This window comes from Mya arenaria, chromosome 8 (genome assembly GCF_026914265.1).
Source record: "Mya arenaria isolate MELC-2E11 chromosome 8, ASM2691426v1".
Classification (NCBI taxonomy): Eukaryota; Metazoa; Mollusca; class Bivalvia; order Myida; family Myidae; genus Mya; species Mya arenaria.
The window spans coordinates 25,353,736-25,378,149 of record NC_069129.1 but is presented as its reverse complement, the minus strand read 5'-3'; the positions used below and the strand labels follow the sequence as shown (position 1 = coordinate 25,378,149).

At 33.9% G+C, this 24,414-nt stretch overlaps 1 protein-coding gene across 13 annotated transcripts in view; it reads left to right on the top strand.

Annotated features, from left to right (window-relative positions):
• The window catches only part of LOC128242577 (small conductance calcium-activated potassium channel protein 2-like), a 120,056-nt gene that overhangs the window by 83,761 nt on the left and 11,881 nt on the right, over window positions 1–24,414 (top strand). The window lies entirely within an intron of this gene.

Here is a 24,414-nt window from a genome sequence, read left to right as displayed (position 1 = left end):
TGAGAATGTTCGTAATCAAGGAACCAGGGAATTTTAGTAGAGTTGCAATTAAGTTGAAGTTTTCAAGTCCAAAGTGTATTCACTATTAAGAATGATCATTGCGACAGGCAGCTGTTAAAAGTACAAAACGTCTGAAAATAATTAATGTCTATAAGTGTTCACAAGCATGTAAAAAGTCAATAGCTTTACTTATTTAAAAGCAAATTCAGCTTCAATAGTTACAGCAAAATAGTTATTTTGGTATATCGCTTGCAGTACGCTTACGTCAATAGCGTCCAAATCATTTACCAAACATCCGATAACGTCTTCGATTTCTGATTGCAGCCCAAAGATTTTCCATAGCATGTCAATAAAGTTAATTCACTTTGACAAACCGAAACCTTAAATAAAGAATATTAAACAAATAATCGGCGCGCACTTGGGGCGTTTAAAAAAATTGTGAGACGTTATAAGGCAATTGTAATCATCAGGGGGCAAGAGTTGGTAAACAGAAAGATATTGCCCAACAATGACAAGGCATAAAGACCCGGAATGGACATACGCACGAGGCGAGTCCCAGTATATTGTAAGATTTGGCTCATTGTTATGTGGTTTCAGGATCATTAAGATATTAACACGTTATGACGTATGCAGCACAGAAATTAACAAGCAGTTACCTTATTATTTTTTTTCACAAAAATACGTATACAGTCAAACAAACCCCGATTTGTTGTGCGTTACTTAATGCCAGACAGACACGGCCTCATACACCAAAAATCCATGTCCGATGTGCAAGTATAGCAAATATTTGTTTTTATATTCTGTACTGATTAATAGCATATAATAGTGCCACAATTACATTCCTTTAAATAAACAATTATTTATTGTTGTATTTTAAAAACTAAGAATTTATTGCTTTTCAGTTTTTATGTAAACTCCCTATTGTACAGTCTGAACTGAGTAATTTAAAATAAATGTCAGGTCGAGTATACATTCTGATTGAATTCTGGGTAATGTCAAACAATTCATTCTCTATAGATATAAACTTTAATAAAATTAAGCAGCAAAAATGACATACAATTCATGAACTGTTTTGACAATACTTATATTGAAGAATTATTCGACTTGGTAGAACCTATTAAGATGAAACACTTGACAGTTTGGTTATTTTCCTGAAAAATGGACAGAGGTGTACATTGTTCCTATTCATAAAAAGGGGAGCGTTGACGAGGTTCGTAATTTCAGGGAAATTACATTGTTAAACGTTATGGGAAAACTGTTCACGAGTTTGATTAATGAGAGGCTATCACAATGGGCAGAATTTTATCATGTATACATTGAATCACAGGCTGTGTTTGGGGCAAAAATGGGAACCATTGATAATATTTTTGCATTGCATGGGTTGATTGATCCTATTATAAGCCAAAACAAACAGCTATATTGTGTATTTGTAGACTTTTCCAAAGCCTTTGATTATATTGTATGAGAGAATCTTTGGTTTAAAACACATAGACTCGGAATCAGAGGCAGACTGTTTAACGTTATAAAATCAATGTATGGTCATGAAAAAACAAGAGTTCGACTCAACTGTGAGCTTGGTAATATTTTTGAGAGCTATTTAGGCGTACGGCAAGGTGAATGCCTCTCGCCAATTTCTATTTTCAATGTATTTTATTGATTTAGAAAAAGTTTTATGTATACAATGAGCTACAGGCATTGGTACAGACATGTTAATTTTTTTCTTGCTAATGTACGCTGACGACATAGTCCTATTTGCGGAATCAGGTGAAGAGTTACAATCAAATTTAAAAATACTCAGTGAGTATTGTAATAGGTGGACACTAAAGGTCAACATTAACAAAACAAAAGTTTTAATCTTCCGAAAAGGTGGTAGAACTCCTGCTAATTTACGTTTCTATTATGATGCTAATATTTTAGATATAGTCAGCCACTTTACGTATCTTGGCGTAGTAATCACGACAGGTGGTTCTTTTCTGCAAGCAACAACAACACTCGCTGGACAAGCAAGAAAAGCAATTTTCCGTTTAAAAAAGTATTTAATTAAATTTACAAATATTACACCCGGTCATAATTTAGAGCTCTTTGATAAACTAATTAAACCTATACTATTGTATGGGTCTGAAATCTGGGTTTCCTCCTGAAGGATGGTCATTGAAAGCATCCATACTCCTTACGTCAAATCTGTGCTATGTGTGAATACAACAACCCAAAACGACTTGGTTTACGCCGAGACATAAAATAATGTTGCAAGATATAGAAACACGTCCACGATCTACAAATTGGGCAATGAGTATCAGAAAGATTCTTACAGATTTAGGTTTTTATCATGTTTGGCTCAACCAGGGTGTCAATGATATCCCGCTATTTATGTCTCTTTTAAAACAACGTGTCAGAGATATTTTTTATTCAAAACCTTGAAAGTAGGATCCATGACTCTTCAAGAGCAAGATTTTACAGTACTTTCGTTAATTTTAATTTCCAACCCTACTTTCACTGCGTTAATATTCCAAAATATAAAATTGCACTAAGTAAATTAAGAATGAGCGCACATAGATTGAATGTAGAAGTGGGTAGATGAAATAGACCTCCTTTGACTGAAAGGCTGTGCCCTATATGCAATGTACTTGAAGACGAGTTCTATTTCATTTTTGAATGTCAGATGTATGTTGAGATAAGAAATGATTACATACCTAGATATTATCGTCAACGACCATCTATGTTAAAAGCTATCGAACTTTTACAATCAGAAAATAAACATATACTACGTAACGTATCCATCTTTGTGTACAAGGCTTTTGAATTGAGAAATCAAAATGCTCAACTGTTACACAAAGTGTTGTTCCCTTACCTGTCATATTGTAAATTGACCTTTTTTCATAATGTATAGTTTCAAAGAATTGCATATTTAAATGTACTTCGTTGATTATAATATGGTATTGTTTGTGAGTGACATTAGCACTAACACCATCACGTAGAGATATCTACACAAGATAACTTATATATAAGGAATATAGCTTAAACAGTGTTTACTTAATTTTATTTATTTATTTTTTTAGACTTTCATTCATTTTATAACTGATCGCCATGTATATATGCAGAATATTCAATTTATAAATGATCAAGGGTCATCTTTGACTTATATCATTGTCTTAATTATGTGAACTGTTTTATACGAAATAAACGTTCTATGTTCTCTTGAAGTAAATGTCATCGAAATGTTTAACATATCCACCTTATCATAATATGATTAAGTTTATATGTTAAATATTTTGATGTCATTTGTTTCGGTTATTTGATGAGCATTGCGTTTATAATCTATATAGTTATGAACTATATTTTAATACGATGAGATCGATCTGCCTATAAGCGGCCGAAAAGGAGGACATGTTTAAACGTTAAGAACTAAACAGACCATTCGGAACACCTCGAACATTAACAGACATGACATCATAATTCGATTCCCAGAAGTTTTAATTTAAAACGTAATAGTCATATATATCATGAAGTTATATCTTAATGATTAAAAATTGGTGGTGTGAGCGTAGCTGACTAACTCACAATTCAATTTCATTGGCTGACACTTGTAAACGCAAAATCTGGCACAAGGAGTGTGTACGTATCGGATGAGTGGCAGTAGACGTATCTTTAATCACCCGAGAAAGTCGAAATTCTTGCGGAAGAATGTTCAATCTCAGGATTAAGAAAATTTGATTGATAGTTTCTGGATAGGAATTTCTTTCAATCGCTGTGGACAAACATTCAGAAGCAACATGAGCTTTATTTATATAAAAGCAAAACCAATTGAACTGCTTCCTGTTCTGTAACTTTGATATTTCGCCTTGAGTAAACTTACGTCAATAGCGTCAACTTAATTTACGTAGCATAAGATAATAAAATCGATTTCGGATTGCAGCCCAGGTAAGTTTCAATGCGTGTCAATATAAAGTATTCAAGTTGAAAAACATAAGCTATGGGAATAAAGGGAATATTGGACTCCAAATCGACTTTCACTGCAGGCGTTTAGGAGATTTGCGAATCGTTTACATGAAAGAGTTAGTAAACAGTGAACGATTGTCCATAATGACGGTGTACAAAGACCCGGAATTGACAGACAAACTCAAGTCGTCAATGAAATTGAACACTTCATAGCTCAAGCGGGCGTTTAGTAGCGATTTGCCCATCACTTCTTGGACAGAAGAAGGCGAATATTTATCGAAATTGCACAATCCCTTTGACAGACCTATATCTTTGACTGCTGGATAAAAGTGGGAATGGTAAAAGTATTTTCTCAGGAACTGTATGCTAATTTATTCCGGATTCTTTGTATATTTTAGAGTTAAATTTTGGCGATTAATTGACAAAAGAGTGGGAGGACCTCTGCTGCAGGTCATTAATCATAGACTGTCAAAAACAAGAAAAGCTTTGTCAGAAAGCTAATAAATATAAAGTTTGAAAAACCATTGATTGTCACAGAAATGCAAATAATCCATTTTTGGTGCATTCGTCAGAATCGTACTACGTAAATTTTATGAACAATTAATTTTGGAAATCTTAGACTGTCATTTGCCCAGACAAAAATGCAAACAACTCTTATGTGAAAAGTTTAAACATTAACCCCTAGGCACGTGTATTAAGTCGATACTGAAATGTCCGTGCATGCCACGTGTATTAAGGCGATACTGAAATATCCGTCCTTGCGACGTGTATTAAGGCGATACTGAAATGTCCGTCCATGCAACGTGTATTAAGGCGATACTGAACTGTCCGTCCTTGCAACGTGTATTAAGGCGATACTGAACTGTCCGTCCTTGGCACGTGTATTAAGGCGATACTGAACTGTCCGTCCTTGCAACGTCTATTAAGGCGATACTGAATCTTCTGTCCTTGACACGTGTATTAAGGCGATACTGAACTGTCCGACAGTTCCGGACACGGGCGATACTTAACTTATCGTACTTGTCACGTGTAGCAAGAATTCCGAGTATTGATAAGATAGTCATTGATCTTTTCTTTCACAAGTCAATGAAGTTATCGATAATACTTTCAACCTCCAAAGGAAAGACGAAGTTCTCACTCTCGAATGTGCCGAGTAAGCTTAAACTTGATTCCTCGGTAGAAAATGTTTTCAAATTTAATTGCTTATATATATCTCATAACTAAAAGTAACCATGCAAGTGCGGCATGGTAGGTTCTAACATAATAACGACAATACAGCATTTATGAAACGAGGTGTTGTGTAAGCTTAATTATACTTGTACTTGGGCCTTGCCCATTCGATGAGTGCTCCAATAAGATTGTAAGTATTTTTGGTTGTTTTAAATCAAAGTGCACAGACAGAATGTAACCCTGGTTAGAGCTACCCTGCTTCTGTATCGCACAAGTGCATATCATTGTCACACGGGACCCCAATTAAACGTCCCTCCCGGAAGATGAATAGAAATTTTATAGAGTTGCGGGGGAAGTCGAACCTTAAACCCCTAGATAGAAAGTCAAGCGTGTAACCCATAGACCACGGATCCGACACATTTTCATTAAATGACTACATTTGCTTTTCTATGATGTTATGCAATGTGAATTACTTGAGGAATTGCTTGAGGTGTTTTTCATTATTGCATTGACTTTCAGTACACATTCAGTACATGAAGACAAAAAAAGAATCATAGTTAAATAGTGAGTTGATAGTTCATGCGGCCTTGGCGCATGTGGTTTAGGTTTATGGTCACCAAGTTTTCCCCGGGTACTGCGGTTACCAACAAAGCACAAGACCATTCTATCGAGCCAACATCGTGTGAAAGAGAAGATTATTATAATTTTGTAGTGACTTGGTTCACTATCATTGTAAGATAAATAAGTTAAAACTTATTCATTTCTTTTTTGGATTTTTTAGCAAACGCTCCTGGTTATTAATTTACTCTTATGAATGAGAACTGCCAACAAGAATTATAGCTACCTCCTGAATCCATTCTTTGGTAGTTCATTTTTAAAACCATTACTAGTTAAACAACATAAATAACTTAGCTGACTGTGAAAATTATCATGATTGGAAAATCTAATGGGACGTTTTCTAATGGAGCAGTTATTTGATTGATATACCATTAATCGATATTTCAAATGTCAGATTTCTAAAACTATGATTGATGGTCGTGGCAAACAGCAAAAATACGTCAATAGTGCCCAATTTTCATTACACTTCAAGTCTGAGTTCAGACCCAAATGGCAAAACTGCAAATATTCACCTCAATCTAACTTTCTTTCCAGTTGAGTTTTGATGATGAGTTTCTATTCGATATTGGACAATTATTCCCATTTAGTTTTATGAAACGAATGAAAAGATATAATTCCTTGTTATTTCATAAACTTTAAGATGCCTTTCTTAGAGGACTTGAGTGATCATTGCGACAGGCAGGCGTTAAAGGTACAAACGTCTGGAAATTTATTTCTGTCTATAAAGGTTCACAAGCATAGAGAAGGGGCAATAGCTTGACTTATTTAAAAGCAAATTCAGCTTCAATAGTTACAACAGAATGGTTATTTTGGGATATCGCTGGTAGTACGCTTACGTCAATAGCGTCCAAATCATTCACCAAACATCCGATAAAGACTTCGATTTCTTATTGTAGCCCAGAGTATTTCCATAGCGTGTCAATAAAGTTAATTTACTTTGACAAACCGAAACCTTAAAAAAAGGAATAATAAACAAATAATCGGCGCGCACTTGAGGCATTTAAAAGAATTGTGAGACGTTTTAAGGCATTTCTAATCATCAGGGGGCAAGAGTTGGTAAACAGAAAGATATTGCCCAACAATGACAAGGCATAAAGACCCGGAATGGACATACGCAGAAGGGGAGTCCCAGTAAATTGTAAGATTTGGCTCATTGTTGTGTGGTTTCAGGATCGTTAAAAGTATAAGGGTCATGACGTATGCAGTTCAGATATAAACAAGCAAATACCTTTTAATTGTTTTCACATAAATGCATATATACTCACAGGGAATGGCGAAAATGCCTCGATTCTCGGAATATTCCAGCCAAACAAGAATGAGTACATTCAGTAGAAAGAAATTGGTCCTTTACATTCAGTTCTAGCCAACGAGGATATCGAGCCAAGCTAGTTTGGGCCAACGGGGTTCGGCTGTAGTTGGTTTGAGAAATGCAATGCCTATGGACAAACACTTTTACAATATAAGCAGAGAACTCTGATGAATAAAGAGTTTTTCTGTTTGCGTATTTCATAAGAACATATATACATTAGTTGTTGATATATTTAAGTATGAAGTTCGCAGAGCAAGTACAAAATTTTAATGAAGATTTATACGTTTGTGAATTAAAGTAAATAAACTGTGTTTTGTATGTTTTTTACCTCAATGGCTTTATTCTGTGATTTACAGGAATTAACCTGGACTCCTTTGTCTGGGTTGTGTAATGTTTCGGATATAAATGTCAATCATAAGTTACAGGCAACGCAGCATGCCAGAGTGTCGAAATATTTGTCCTGCAAATTGAATTAAATCGCATCAAAAACAATATTGTTTACTGTTGACGTCAAATATTATTTTCTTTTTTGTAAATAAGTTTCTTCTAGCAATATAAACGAAATCTTATTATGGCCATTGCGATTCCTTTCCTCGCCTTTCGAAAATGTCCTAGAAAAAAAGCGAGATATTTGTTAGCAAAAATATTTGCCCATTTTCAATTTGTACAGTTCTTTATATAATTAAACCTTTAGTATGTAACAAACAAATGTCACGTCATATCAGGTCACATTTATGAGGCGAGGTTTGGGACCGCGATGGCTCTAATACGATTATGTACATATATTTTCGATTGCTCTTTAATGAACAGTCATAATTAAAAAAACAATTATATAATAAAAAATATACCGCGCGTTGTTGCGCGTGGCTTAATGTCTGACGGAAATTTCTAGCACGGCCTCATTCATCGAAAATGCATGTCCGGTGTGACTGTATAGCAAATGATTGTATTTATATTATCTACTGCTTAATAACATTTAATACAATAATGACACAATTGCATTTTTTAAAATATACAATTGTATTTTTTAAAACTAAGAATTAATTGCTTTTCAGTATTTCTGTAAGCATTTGTCCCTTTGTAAAGTCTCAAAGGAGTAATTTAAAACAAATGTCAGGTCGATTTAACATTCTGATTCTGGGAAATATCAAACGAATCATTCTCTAGAGATATAAACTTCAGGAGAATTAAACAGCAAAAATGACAAACAATTCATTAACTGGTTTCACAATACTGAAATTGTAGAATTATTCGATTTGGTAGAACCAATTAACTTAAAGATAAAACCAGTATGATTTGTTGGAATACGTCTAATATTTTCGATCACATTTATTTTTGTTATTTGATGAACATTGCGTTTATAATCTATACAACTAATAACTACATTTAATTCAATGAGATCGCCTATGGGCCTCCGATAAGAACCATGTTACAACATTAAGAACTAAACAGACCATTCGGATCACCTCGGCCATTAACAGACATGACATCATAATTTGATTTTTTTGCGGATTTATTCTAGTAGTATTAATATGAATAAATTGACATGGTCAATCTAAGAATTAAGAACATTTGATTGATAGTTTATATGTAGGCATCTGTTAAAGTAAAAAACAACTGGATAAGAATTTCTCTCAATCAATGCTGAGACACATGCAGAACGGACATAAGCTTTATTTATATAAAAGCAAAAGTCAGTTTTAATTCTTCCTGTTAGGTAACTTTGGTATTTTGCCCTATATCAACTTACGTCAATAGCGTCAACATAATTTACGTAACATAAGATAATCAAATCGCTTCGGATTGCAGCCTAGAAAAGTTCCAAAGCGTGACAATAAAATGTATTCAAGTTGAAAATCAAAGACCTAGGGAATATAGGGAATATTGGCCTTCAAATCGACTTTCACTGGAGGCGTTTAGGAGATATGCGACTAATGCAAGAGTTAGTAAACAGTGAACGATTGTCCATAATGAAGGCGTACAAAGACCCGGAATTGACAGACAAACTCAAGGTGTCAACGAAATTGAATACTACATAGCTCAAGCGGGCGTATAGAAGCGATTTGCCTTGTGGTTTATCGAAAATGCGAAATTAATCTGCTAAAGGGGCAAACTTCAACAATTATATATTTTCGTCTTTCCATTTAAAGATTTAAATATTTCTGAGCATTTTGGCTTTTTACCAATGCATTCGTTGTAGGATTTTTAAAATATGTTTTTCTGAAAAACGTGGTTCTGGCATGAGATTATTGGGTTTTTCATTATGTCCTTCTTTTTCTTTTAACGACAATGTAAAGTTTGAATGTCATATATGGTTAAACTTAAATATGATAAAACTTCCATGAGAAGACCTGTAGTCAATATTTAACAAGGGGACAAGGGTCAGGCCTAGCATAGACAGACCCGCACATTCGTTAATATATCCCATTATTTTTACTTCATCTTCATACCGCATGTTATATACAACTAAAATTTAACTGACGTAGAAACTGAGAGTTTTGAGTGGATTGTAAAATGAATTGACCAAAACTATATATGGATTCAATTCGACATATCTTAAAATAAATGACAAAATTATACTAAATATAGCCCAAGGGCCCATGTTTAGACATGACGATTACTCTTAACGTGATGATTTTTTTTGTTTCCATTGAAAATGTATACAAACACAAATATCACTTAGTTGTATTTTTTTAAGTGAATATTATTCAATTTAAAATTTACATTTTGTACCATTTTTCTTTACGTTTTTCCCGCATACAACGTAAAAAAAGCAAAATAATGGCCTTCACTCTTAATTGCATCGATCAGTTATATATTTATTACAAATATGAACAATGTAAAACATACCATATCTGTTGAGAAATTTGTAATTGGCAAAGTGTTATAACTTGCAATGTTTTTAAAATACGCGCCCATCTTGTCCGCCATTTTGATTTTTTTCTGAAAGGACCACGATGATCACCCTCACTTTACTTGCATTTGAGATAGTTTTCTAAGGAATCCAGAAAAACATTTTACGCGACTTCTCATGCCCTTAGAAAGTCTTACATGAACTAGACTTTAACATTTAAATATTTTCTGCCTTATTGATCCGTCATTTCCGTTTACTTCTGTATTTTTCAAAAGGTTTCAATAGCCAGTTTCTTTACTGGTGTTTTAGTATTGAACCATATTTAACCATCAATTTCAAAAGGAAAAAGTCCATGTATTGTGATAGCTTTGGTGTCGACGGCGTCGGTTCGGTCTTATAAGTGCATTGTTTTAACCTTTGCAATAACGTAAAAGCAGTTCATAATATTCAAATGACAATTTGTACACATGTTGCAAGACGTACCAATAGGCACATGTGTTTATCGTCGAGTTATGCCCATGTAATATTTGAGAGAAAAACAAACAGACTAACGTCGGCAATCGTATCCCCGGCGCTCTTGTTTAAATCAGCGAATTGAGAAACAACCCGAGGTTGAGGACATAAATTGGAAAGTAGACTTTTCATAGACATTGTTTCGAATTCTCTTACACAGAGAAGGTATAAATGGTTGATAAATGACAAGAACTCCTTCACACTGTCAGTGATAGGAACTACAGTTCGCACACTCTAATCGGTAGTAAGCCAATACGATTTTGTACAACCTAAATAATTCAGACGTACTCTGCCGCGCCGGATACTTAAGATCATATCGGCTTGAACAAGGTGGTGATTGGATAATTTGAGAATGTGTCGTTTCGTTTCCAGGTACAATTCCAACGCAGTGTTGTTACAACTTACATCGTGAACAAGTATATCTATTTTTATGGTCTCTTTCGGAGACACATTGCAATGAAATAAACACGGTATCTTTGATGGACGTAAAACTATGATTGGATTGATGAAAGATATACCAGTGATTGGTGTTATGGAACTGTTAGTTTGTACGGGGAACAAAACAACATGAGGAGACATAATATAACTTCATTTCGGATGACAAATCTGGATATTTAAAAATGGATAAGTATATGGACAGGAGGTTACGTATTCGACAGTTTGCAATCGATGTTTTGGTACGTTGTCGTGTTTTGTATACGTATTTTTTACTTACATGTTTGGTTATATATTTCTCATATTTATTTTTTGAAGCCAAAGAACAAAAGTATGTTTAAACGAATATATGTTTAATCTAAGTTATTGCAACGTAATGTTTGTTTGTTTGGAGTTTAAGTTTAATATCAGGGCTTTTAGAATGTTTTACACCGCTTTCTATGAAATATCAGAGAAAAATTATAAAATTTGCTTCGTTTAAATCCGCTTCAATATATCATGTTTATGATAGTTTGACATACACAGATGCAATGTATGATATTTATGTTAAATACGATTTGTTTGAAAAATATCTGAAACATTTAGGCCGAATAAAATCATGTTGAGTTCTTAGGCCATCAGCATGCATTATCCTACCCGGCTCCATTTGTTTTATTCCAAAAAACTAATATTACTAATTTTAGCCAATAAAGGACGATATTGGGAAGCAATATTTTTCATATTTTGTTGGAGATTTATAACATAAATTACATTTGAATTTTGCACAAAAATATGTAATATTTTGACAGCTTTATATTTTTTCACCTGTTCCACATTTAAGGTTCAGAAATGAATTCATTTTTTTATAAAAATAACATTCTTTAAATGAAACAGTTTTTAAAAAAAAATGCAGGAGAAAAAATGTTGTTTTTATCCAGAATTTATAACACAGGTCATATGACGATTTGTGCTTGAACTGTTTTAAAATGTTTCAATATAAAAAGCGTGATTGGAGGTTATCTGCAATAAAATAAAAAAGGTTGCGAAGTGATAATGGCGCGTATACGTGTATTTGTGGATAACGTTTCAATTTATTTCAAGTTCTTTTGTTTTGCAAAACCGCAGTGCAATATAAAGGTTGCATAGCGATACTTGTTTGTGTGGATTACGTTTTCAGTCCCTTGTCATCTAGGAATTGTTACCATGTATATTGAAATTGTTGGGCAAATTGACCTTCATGTTGTATTTCGCTGAACTTATGTGCACTTATGACAAGATTTAGAAAGACCATGATGGTGTGTATGTTAACTAAAAATCGACTTATTAGTCTGCTTGATTGAATTCCATTTCGTCTTTTGAGAGAGTTATCCGCAAGAACCTTATTCAGAGTTCGATATCTTCACAGACACTATTTTCGAATAGACACCCCTTTGAGGAGGGGATATATAAGTTGTTTTATTTCGAAAAGCATTTGATAAACATTTGTAAAATATTTATGTAATATGCGTTTGTTGTTTTGCGTGCTTCATGATGAGTGGCTGTAAGAATTTGATCCCATTGTACCTTTAAACAAGAAAACAGTTTAAGATTTTGGCTTCTTAGCTTATCGCTGTAGTTTCCAATGAATTAAAAATATCATGTTATTGCTTAAAAATTGTTCAAATCTTTTGAGGAGTGGGTGCTCCCGCAGTCACGGCAAACATTTGCAAACAAAGAAGTACTCATATATTTGAGGAGTTAATGTACCCGCAGAAAAACAAACAAGTTCTAATCTATGTGTGGATTGGGTGTATCCAACTTTGCAAGCAAACCTGTGTAATGCGGTCGTAAATAGTTTTATTGCATATCAATATATATATAAATATCGTCAAATGAAATGCATGAAATATATTTCTAATAGCCAATACTGGAACCAAAATACTCACGAGAAAAAATGATACTATAAAAAGGCCATAACTTGCTGGGGTGACACTAGTTTGATGGGAATGAACTCATGCTTTGTGCCATATGACCTGTAAATTATTAAGTGACATTTCACCTGAAATATTTATAAATTTCTTCTGAAACATCAAACGTGTCACTCATACTAACGATCTGGTAAAAATAACTATGAATTCTGCATTTGAAAAAAATAGCTATTTAGGCATTTATAGTTTTTCTAACCAATTTGTACAAAGTCCATAGCGTGTCAATAAAGTTTATTCACTTTGACGAACTAAGGAATATAAAACAATTAACCGGCGCGCACATGATCCGTTTAACTGTGAGACGTTTTAAGGCAATTCTAATCATCAGGGGAGTTAGTAAACAGAAAGATATTGTCCCATAATGACAAGGCTTGAAGACCCGGAAAGGACACACATAGGGAGTCCTAGTAAATTAACTAAAAAAGACTAAGCTCGTCGTTGTGTGGTTTCAGGATCGTCAAAACTTCACTTAAATGCACATAGATGTATTAAGAAATGCATTGTCTATGAAAAGCGCTTATAGAAACTATAGAAACTAAACAGAGAACTTTAATGAATAACGATTTTTTTTGCTGTTCATAAAAACATCTAAACAACATTTATTGAGATACAAGGTCCGTAGATCATGTACAATGAGGATATATACAACGTAAATAAACTGAGTTTTGTATGAATGTACATAAATTGCTTAATTTTACGATTTACTGGAAGTAACTTGGACACCCTTTGCATATGTAGCTCAAACTGGCTTAAAGTAAGATTGTGAATAAATTAATATCTTCCTATACTTTTGAATACGGCTTAAACGTCGGTAATGGTTGATTATGTTTGATTTGTTGACAGCATTGCTATTAAAGACAGCGGGCTACTTAAGAGTAACTGGTGGCGAATCCGTGGTCGAGTGGTAGCACACTTGACTGTCAATCCCGGTGTCGCACATTCGATTCCCCGCCGCACCATTGAAAATACTAATCGTCTTCCGGGTCCCGTGTGACAGTAATGTTCACTGATGCACGCTTAAGAATCAGAGAAGTTCTAACCAGGGTTACATTGTATACTTGCACTATGCTCCAAAAAACGAAAATGATTAACATGTCGGAGCACTCGCCGAACGGGCTTTCCCCGAGTGCGAGTATAAATAAGGTTACATACGCAAGGATCACTGTTTATCACAATTTATGTATTTGTCCTGTAAGATTCCGTAAATATATTTTTGATCGTTCTTAAATGAAAACTTATAAACAAAATTTCAAAAATTATATTGAAAAAGAAATAAAATGTCGCGCGTTGTTGCGTCAGGAATTTTCACGGCCTCATTCACCGAAAATGCATGTCCGGTGTGCAAGAATGGCAAATGATTGTAATTTTATTCTGTACTGTTTAATAACATTTAATGCAATAATGACACAATTGTAATGTCTTCATAAACAATTGTATTTTTTTTTTAAATTAAGAATTTATTGTGTTTCAGTATTTCTGTAAGCATTTGTCCCACTGTACAGACTCAAAGGAGTAATTTTAATTAAATGTCTGGTCGAGTAAACATTCTGATTCTGGGAAATATCAAACGAATCATTCTCTAGAGATAGAATTTTCAACAGAATTAAGCAGCAGAAATAACAAACAATTCATTAACTGTTTTCACAAAATATTAATTGCAGAATTATTATATTTTGTAGAAACCTCGCGTAAGTTGAAATTCTTGCGAAAAATTCAAGCCTTCCAATATTGATATGAATTAATTGAAATTTTCAATCTCAGAATAAAGAACATTTGATTGATAGTTGTAGGTATCTGTTTATGTACAAAACCGCTGGATGGGGATTTCTCTCAATCGATGTTGACAAACATGCAGAAGGGACATAAGCTTTGTATATATACCAGCAAAACCAATTTAAATGATTACTGTTCTATAACTTTGCTATTTCGCCTTATGTAAGCTTACGTCAGTAGCGTCAACTTAATTTACGTTGGATAAGAAAATGAAATCGATTTCGGATTGCAGCTCAGAAAAGTTCCAAAGCGTGTCAATAAAGTGTATTCAAGTTGAAAAGCAGACCTAAGGAATATAGGGAATATTGGTCTTCAAATCGACTTTCACTGAAGACCTTTAGAAGATTTGCGAATCGTTTACAAGAAATAGTTAGTAAACAGTGAACGGTTGCCCATAATGAGAGATTACAAAGACCCAGACAAACTCAAGTCGTTAATGAAATTAAACACTTCATAGCTCAAGCGGGCGTTTAGTAGCGATTTGCCCATCACTTCTTGGACAGAGGAAGGCGAATATTTATCGAAATTGCCCTTTGACAGACCTATATCTTTGACTGCTGGATAAATGTTCGAATGGAAAAAATATTTTCTCAGGAACTGTATGTTAATTTGTTCCGAATTCTTTGTATATGTTAGTTCAATTTTGGCATTTTTTTGGTAATAGAGTGGGAGGACCTCGGCAACAGATCGTTAAACGTAGAATGTCAAAAACAAGAAAAGCTTTGTTAGAATGTTGAACAAAAAGTTTGAAAAACCATCGATTGTCACAAAAATGCAAATAAGAATCCAGTTTTGGTGCATTCGTCAGAATCGTTCTACGTAAATTACTTTTGAAAATCCCCAACTTTCATTGGCCCAGACAAAAATGCAAACACCAATATTTATGTGAAAAACTGCAGAAACAAGCTCAGTAGCCAAAATTTTAAACATAAACCCCGTTTTATAGCCCAGGGTAAACGCCAAAGATATGGAACACCAAAAACACAAGATCACAAACAAGAAACATGGAACAACAGCACAAAACTCTACAAACAGTACAGAGCAAACTAATTTCTGCCAAAATTATTGGACCATATTGAACTTTCAGAACTTTCATACATTTATCTCTCCATTTAGAGATTTTTGATATTTCTAACCGTTTGGGCTTTATGCCAATGTATTCGTTATAGGATGTTTTAAACATGAGTTTAACAGAGAAATGTGATTTTGGTATGAGGAAATCTTAATTGAGTTTGGTACCCTTTCTTTCTATTTCTTTTAACGACTATGTAAATTTTGAATGTCATTTATCATTATACATAATTTAACGCCTATGTCAGGTTGGCATCTCATATATCGTTATACATCTTTAACGACTTTGTAAAGTTTGAATGTCATTTATTACTATAAACCATTTAACGATTATGTAAGGTTTGAATGTCATATATCGGTATACATATATCTCTATAACCTTAACAATTTGGTAAAAGCCGTTCAAGATATTCAAATGACATTGTGTTGCTTAACAATCGTTGATAAATAAATATGTTTAAACTAAACTAAAATTAAGCATTGAGAAACAACACCAGAAATTAGTGTTTTCATAGACGTTATTTTGGATTGTAATACACAGGGAAGGAATAAATGGTCGGTTAATTACAAGAACTCTTTCAGACCGTCAGTGATGGAATCTACAGTTTGCACTAACTAATCGGAAGTAAGCCAATACGATTTTGTACAACCTAGATAGTTCAGACGAAAACCCACTTGTTCGGCTTGGTGACCACAAACCAAACTCACATGTACTCAGGCTGGGAATCGAACCCGACCCGCCTTGATGAGAAGCGATGGCGCTAACCACTGCTCTAACCGGACAATTGCTTCAACACTCAAGTTCGTTTTTATCCAATACCGCAGTTCAATATATAGCGTGCGTAGAGATACGGTTTGTGTTGAATATATTTTGAGTCCCTTGTCATCGAGGAGCTTGTGCCATGTGTTAATTGCAATTGTTGACATGTTTAGATTGGCGGTCACTCAAAATTTGGTGGGCGCGGGCAGAATGACTTGCATGTTTTATTTTTTGTATACTTATGTATTGAAAACTTGTATAAAGACCCTGATTGCTACTATGATTACTTACAAGTTCTCAGCCAAATGTTAATATAAAAAAAAAATGTATAATCCAAATAGTAACTTGAACACATACTTCTAGAAAAATATACATGTTAAAGTATCGTTTTTTAAATTTCCCTAATGTTTAGCGCTTAAAGTTGCACTGTTCAATTAAATAGCAATGTGAGAAATTAATGAAACCTTCTAACACGAACAATATATTCAAAATCGACTTATTAATTTGCTTGGTTGAATTGTATCTGATACTCATGCTCAATCATATCTTTGCCAGACAAAGTACAGGACATATTTCTTCTGTTTTCAACTGCTTTTTTATGTCATGTATAGTCTCATCCACAGTTCAATATCTTCCCAGACATCATTATTGAACAGACACAATCCAAACGGTTTAAAATCACAATGCAAATTTACAACCATAAACTGTTATCTGTAGGGATCAAAAGATCAGTTAAACATGTGAATTTCTCAGAGTGAATTAGCTCTTACAATTGATATTTTTCGCTGAGTTTTCAGTTGACATGGTAAAAATGAAGACAGAATAAATCATGGCATTTCCTGTTTAAAGACAGTCCGTTTACTTTGGACAAAGTCAAATTGACATCTAACATATTTTCACAAATATCTCAAATTACATGGAAGCTTTGATCAACAACTTAACTCCGGTAAACTTTATTTAAACAAAAATATTAGACCAGACAAGAAGAGCAAATTACACCAATTCGGAAGTGACTACACAATGTTACATGTATTTTCCTCTCTCTCTCTCCCTCTCTTATGCACATGGCAGTAACCAAAGCATGGTTATACCTTCTCTGGCCATTGGCTTCTTTCCATCTGTAAAGGTTTTGAAGTTGAATAGAAACACGTGCTAAACATGATTATCTACTTTGTATGTTCACATTAACACGGCATTGTGTTTACTACCATCCCAAATGTGATAACTTTATCGAATACATAGTGGTTACGTTCAACCAATTTATTTCTTAAATAAGAAACGCAACCTTCTTTTCATCTAACGCAGTAGTTGGATTGGAATGAACTCCTGGTTTTGGGCCATATGACCTGTAAATTTTTTATTAATATTTTACCTAAAATACTTATATTTTTCTTCAGAAGCATTAAACGGGTCGTTCCTACCAACGATCTGGTAAAAATAATTATGAATTTCTGCATTTGAAAAATGTTTAATCTAGTTATTTATGCGTTTTGAGTTTTTCTGACCCATTTGTACAAAAGTACAAAACTTCTGAAAATAATATTTGATATAAATTTTCAGAAGCATGTAGGAGGGATAATAGCTTTACTTATTTAAAAGCAAATTTAGATTCAAAAGAACATTAAAATGGTAAGTTTGGGATATCGCCGGCAGTACGCTTACGTCAATAGCGTCCGAATCATTCACCAAACATCCGATAAAGTCTTCGATTTCTGATTGCAGCCCAGAGAATTTCCATAGCGTGTCAATAAAGTTTACTTCGAAAACCTTAAATATGGAATATAAAACAAATAACCGGTGCGCACTTTATCCGTTTAAAGAAATTGTGAGACGTTTTAAGCTATTCTAATCATCGGGGCAAGAGTTGATAAACAGAAAGATATTGCCCTATAAAAGACAAGGCTAAAAGACCCGGAAAAGACATGTGTACGAGTCCCGACATATAGTAAGTCTTGGTTTGTCGCCGTGTGGTTTCACGATGATCGATACAAATATAAACCTAATGACATATGCAACTCAAAAATTAAATTAACAAGCAGTTACCTCTTGATGTGTGTCACTTAAATACATTCAGTTTGAAGAAATTGATTAAAGATATTCATTGGAAAGCGCTTATAGAAAATGAACAGAAAACTTTAATGAATAATGATTTTGTTTTGTTCATAAACACGTATTACCATCATTTGTTGGGATATTTAAGCACAAGATCCGTAGAACATGTACAAACGAGGTTTTATACATTGGTATAAAATGTAAATACGCTGCGTTTATGTTGTTTATGTTTAAACGTATTGCTACTGAGCTTGCTTCTGTAGTTTTTCGCATAAATATTTATATCAATGGATTAATGCACGGTAAATGACAAGATTAGCTCTAACCCGGGTTATATTATACACTAACACTTTGCTCCAAAATCCTAAAATGACTAACATCTTATCGGAGCACTCGCCGAATGGGCTTTGAGTACGAGTATAAATAAGCTTACATACCCAAGGATCGCTGTCTATCACAAACTATTTATTTGCCCGTTGTTTTTTTTGTTTTAAGGTCTGCTCACGCACATTGGCCTAACCATTCTGGATTTTATGTGAGGTTAAACAGGTACATTTTGAAACATTGAGGAGAAAGGTGAAACTGAAAATTGGCTTCCGTTATTACCTAGTCTGGGTTGTGTTATGTTTCAGATTTAAAGGACAATGATATGTTAATGGCAACGCAGCGTGCTCGAAGGTCCGAAACATCAAAGTAAATAGTATTAATGTGCTAATTAGTTTCTGGTAGAAATATAGAGGTAATCCTATTGTGTAATCGAATTTCAAATGAAAACACAATAGTTTTCCTATACGAAGTACTACAAATTTAAAAAGGGGATGCGAAAATGTAACAAAAAATGTCGCGTTGTTTTGATTGGACACAGTAATAAGGTTAGGTGTGGGACCGCGAATACCCTCATAGGATTCCATAGGATCCCTTACATATATTGTCGATCGCTCTTTAATTAAAGCCAGTATTGATGCATCATAAACTATACCATAAAAGAAATAGTATGTAGCGCGTTGTTGCTAGACGGAATTTTCTTACAGAATGCATGTCCGGTGCGCAGAATAGTTAATGATGGTATTTATATTCTCGACTATTTGATTACTTTTAATACAAGAATAACATAACGGTTTGTTTTTAAAACAAAGAATTTTCGCCTTAAGTAAGCTTACGTCAATAGCGTCAACATAATTTACGTAACATAAGATAATCAAATCGATTTCGGATTGAAGCTCAGAAAAGTTCCAAAGCGTGGCAATAAAGTGTATTCAAGTTAAAAACAAAGACCTTTGGAATCTTGGGAATATTGGACTTTAAATCGACTTTCACTGGAGGCGTTTAGGAGATTTGCGAATCGTTTACATGCAAGAGTTAGTAAGCAGTGAACGATTGTCCATAATGACGGCGTACAAAGACCCGGAATAGACAGACAAACTCAAGGTGTCAATGAAATTGAATACTACATAGCTCAAGCGGGCGTATAGAAGCGATTTGCCCATCACGCCTTGTGATTAATCGAAAATGGGCAATTAAGTTGACAGAGCTATAATTTTAACTGCTGGATTAATGTTGGACTGGAAGATTTACTGTCCCGTGAACTGTATGTTATTTTGTTCCGTATTCTTTTTATATGTTAGAGTTCAATTTTGGGGATCTATTGACAAAAGTGTGGATGGACTTCGGACTAATGACGCTAATCGTAGAAAACTCTTATAATATTGTGTTTGTTCGTGTATTTGTCAGTAAAGTAAAAGTAAAGTTTTTGAACAGAATATTTGAAAAATCCTCGATTATCACAAAATGGGAAACACTGGTTTAACAAGTAGGCATTGGTGGAAAAGAAGACTAACTGAAATGTACTATATTGGTGGTCAGAATCGACCTAAGTAAAATTAATTAACAGAATATTCGAAAATCCTCGATTGTCTTGGCCCACAGAAAAAATACTAAGAAGAATTTCTGCTAAATGGACAAACTTTCAGCACTATGATATTTTCATATTTCCATTAGAATATCTAAATATTCCTGATCATTTGGGAGTTATACCAATGCATTCGTTGTACATTTAAAGTATGTTTAACAGAGAAATGTGGTTCTGGTATAGGAAAATCTGAGTTTGGCACTCTTTCCTTTTTCTTTTAACGACAATGTAAAGTTTGAATGGATATGATACAATGTAAACCTTCCGGGAGAAGACCTGTAGTCAATATTTAACAAAGGCATTCTTTAAAAGGGCAATGGTATGGCCTAACAGACACTGAACGAGAGACACAAATTTTGAAATGATATTTTACTTTAACCATTTTATATTTTACAACGATTGTGAAGAAAGCTATGATAGCTTATACTAAGTCAATCTCGTTTGCACGATGTTGCGCGAGAGCGTGGTCTTGTGTCGTGGGGGAAACCGGAGTACTCGGAAAAAAACCCACTTGTCCGGCTTGGTGACCAGTAACCAAACTCTCATGCGCCCAGGCCTGGAATCGAACCCGTGTAGCTTGGTGAAAAGCGAGTGCACTAACCACTGCGCTAACCGAACAACCAAATGACATTTTGTACACACATTGCCAGATACACCAATACGCATATTTAGCAATGCTTATGACTCTTACATTACCAATTGTCGAGTTATGTCTTTTGATTAATTGATTAATTGAGAGAATAACAAACCTATAAGTGTTGACCGTCGTTCCTTGGTGCTTTTGTTTTAATTAAAATATTGGTTAGGACGTCCGGTTAGCACAGTGGTTAGCGCGCCCACTCCGCAAATAGGCACCCCGGGTTTGATTACCGGTTTGGGCGCATGTGAGTTTGTTTTATGGTCACCAAGCCAAACTTTATCATTTTGGAAATCATCCAGGAATAAGTACATTATCGGAATTACTTACACAGTGCGGAATAAATGGTTGGCTTATTACTCCTTTACTCCTTCAGTGATAGAACTCCGCCCCCCCCCCACACACATAGGACAACACTCTCGCGTAATATCGTGCCAACGAGAGTGATAAATATAATGCAGTAACTATTTGTTTTACAATCGTTGATAAATGTATATGTTTAAACAAAACTTAAATTAAGCATTAAGAATCAACACCGCAAGTGTTTTCATATACATTTTGTTTTCGGATTCCATCGAACAGAGAAAGAATAAATGGTTGGTAAATTACAAGAACTCCTTCACACTATCAGTGATAGAAACTACAGTTCGCCCTCACTAATCGGAAGTAAGCCAATGCGATTTTGTACAGCCTAAATAATTTAGACGTACTCTGCAGCGCCGGATACTCAAGATCATATCTGCTTGACATGGTGGTGATTGGATTGTCTGGCATTACTTTTCCAAGTACATTTCAAACGCAGTGGTGTTACAACTTACAGAGACACACTGCAATTAAATAAACATGATGTCTTAGATGGACGTAAAGCTTTAATTGGATAGATGAAAGATATCCCTGTGATTGATGTTATGGCACTGTTATTTTGTACGGGGGACAAAACAACATGAGAAACATACTGTAAATCCACTTCGGATGACAAATCTTGATATTTAAAAATGGATAAGTATATGGACAGAAGGCTACGTATTCGACAGTTTGCAATAAAAGTTTTGGTATGTTGTCAGTTTTTGTTTGTTTTCTTGTGTTTGCTTACTTGTTTGCTCATTCATTTCAGATATTTATCTTTTTGGCAAAAAGACACAGCAACAACAACAACAATAAAAACATTAAAAAAATCTGTCAACACTGAAATACGTTAATCAAAGACATAGTAAAAACAATCGTCATCGGGGCTTTGAGATTGTTTTACTCGGCTTACTATGAGATAACTTCAACATTTTGGCCATTTAATATAATATCATACTACATAATATTATATTCCGTAAAACTAAGTTCATTATTTCAGCCAACATATATATATATATATATAGGGTATAAGGAAGGGACATTTTCGATAGAATTCTTTGGATTGATCACCTTAATTCCATTTGAATTCCATGTTATTTGCAATATTTTGTTTGACAGCTTTATATGTATGTCTCTGTTCCACAGTTAAGAGTACAGAAAATGGTTCAGTTATCAAAATAATATAAATATTTATTTATTTTTTTTTTATTTTTTATGATATATTAATGAAACCTACTAACAGGGATATAGCAAAAAAATCAACATTGACTTATTGGTTTGCTTGTTTGAATTCTATATCTCGATGGAAAATGCTTTACTCTTATTTCCTCGTAAGCATCACAACTAATAAAGTGACATTTATCCTCGACTACACCTTCGTTACACAAAGTACAGAGTATATTATTTATTTTTCAAGAGAGAGGGAGAACCTTATTCACAGTTCAATATCTTTCCAGATATAATTATTGAAAAAACACAATCCAACAGTTTTCACTCACCATGCAAATTAACAACCATTAAGTTTACCTGTAGGGATCAAAACATCAATTAAACATGTAAATTTATCAGAGTGATTTAACGAGTACAATTTTTTGCTGAGTTTTAAGTTTACATTAGCAAATCGTAAAAGGAAGAGATTATGGCATATTCTGTTCAGAGTCAGTCTTTTTTATTTAAGACAAAATTAAATTGCCTTTGAACATATTTTCACAAATATCGCACTTTAAATGGAACCTCTCTCCAACAACCTTACTCCGGTAATCTTTAATTAAACAACGAATAATTTGACCAGACAAATTACACAAACTCTGAAGTGACTTCATTTATAAGAAGCGTAACCTTCTTTCACTCTACCGTTAGTAAATGTTTCGTACACACTTGGAACTTTCTTTCCATATATGGTGTTAGGGGTCGTAAAACACTAGAAATAAGTGTTACTTCGCGTGCAAATTGATTGATTAAAATCATATATAGGAAGCTTATGTAATTGTATCTAACTAGAAAATAACAAACAAGATAAACAAGCATGTATACCAAATATCAAAACCAACCATCATTTAAAAATAACAATTTTAATTACCCGCAGCAAAACAAACAAGTCAAAGTCTTTTTGAGGATTGGATATACCCGCAATCAATGCAAACATCTGCATGCAAACAAGACTCTTTGGTGTTGAGGGCGTAAACAACTCCTGCTTTTGTGTCATATGACCTGTAAAATATTTATTGACATTAAACCGGACATATTTATATGTTATTTTAGATTTATCAAAGGGGTTGCTTTTAACAACGATCTAGCAAAAATAACTACGTATTTTAAAAATGTTGAATCTAGCTATTTAAGCATTTCGATTTTTCTTTGTATTTTTACCCATTCGTACAAAAGTACAGAATTTATGGAAATTAATTTATATCTATAAATGTTCATAATCATGGAGAAAGGATAGTAGCTGTACTTATTTAAATACAAATTCAGCTTCAATAGTTTCCACTGAAATGTTATTTTGGTATATCGCTGGCATTACGCTTACGTCAAAAGCCTCCAAATCATTCACCAAACATCCGATAGAGTCTTCGATTACTGATTGCAGTCCAGAGAATTTCCATATCGTGTCAATAAAGTTTATTCAGTTTGACAAACCAAAACCTTCAAAAAGGAATATTAGAAAAAACAACATCACATGAAATTGTTTGGTCTCTTTCAGAGACACACTGCAATTAAATAAACATGATGTCTCAGATGGACGTAAAGCTATAATTGGTTTGATGAAAGATATACCAGTGATTGATTTTATGGCACTATTAGTTAGTACGGGGAACAAAACAACATGAGGAGACATAATATAACTTGATTTCGGATGACAAATCTGGATATTTAAAAATGGATAAGTATATGGACAGAAGGCTACGTATTCGACAGTTTGCAATTGAAGTTTTGGTACTTTGTCGGGTTTTTTGTTGTTGATCTTTGCTTACTTCTTTCGGTTATATTTTATACATTTTTCTTTTGTGCAAAACAACAACAACAAAAACATATTGACAGGAAAATGTGGATAATCAATATGCCTTACTATAATTGTATCGTAA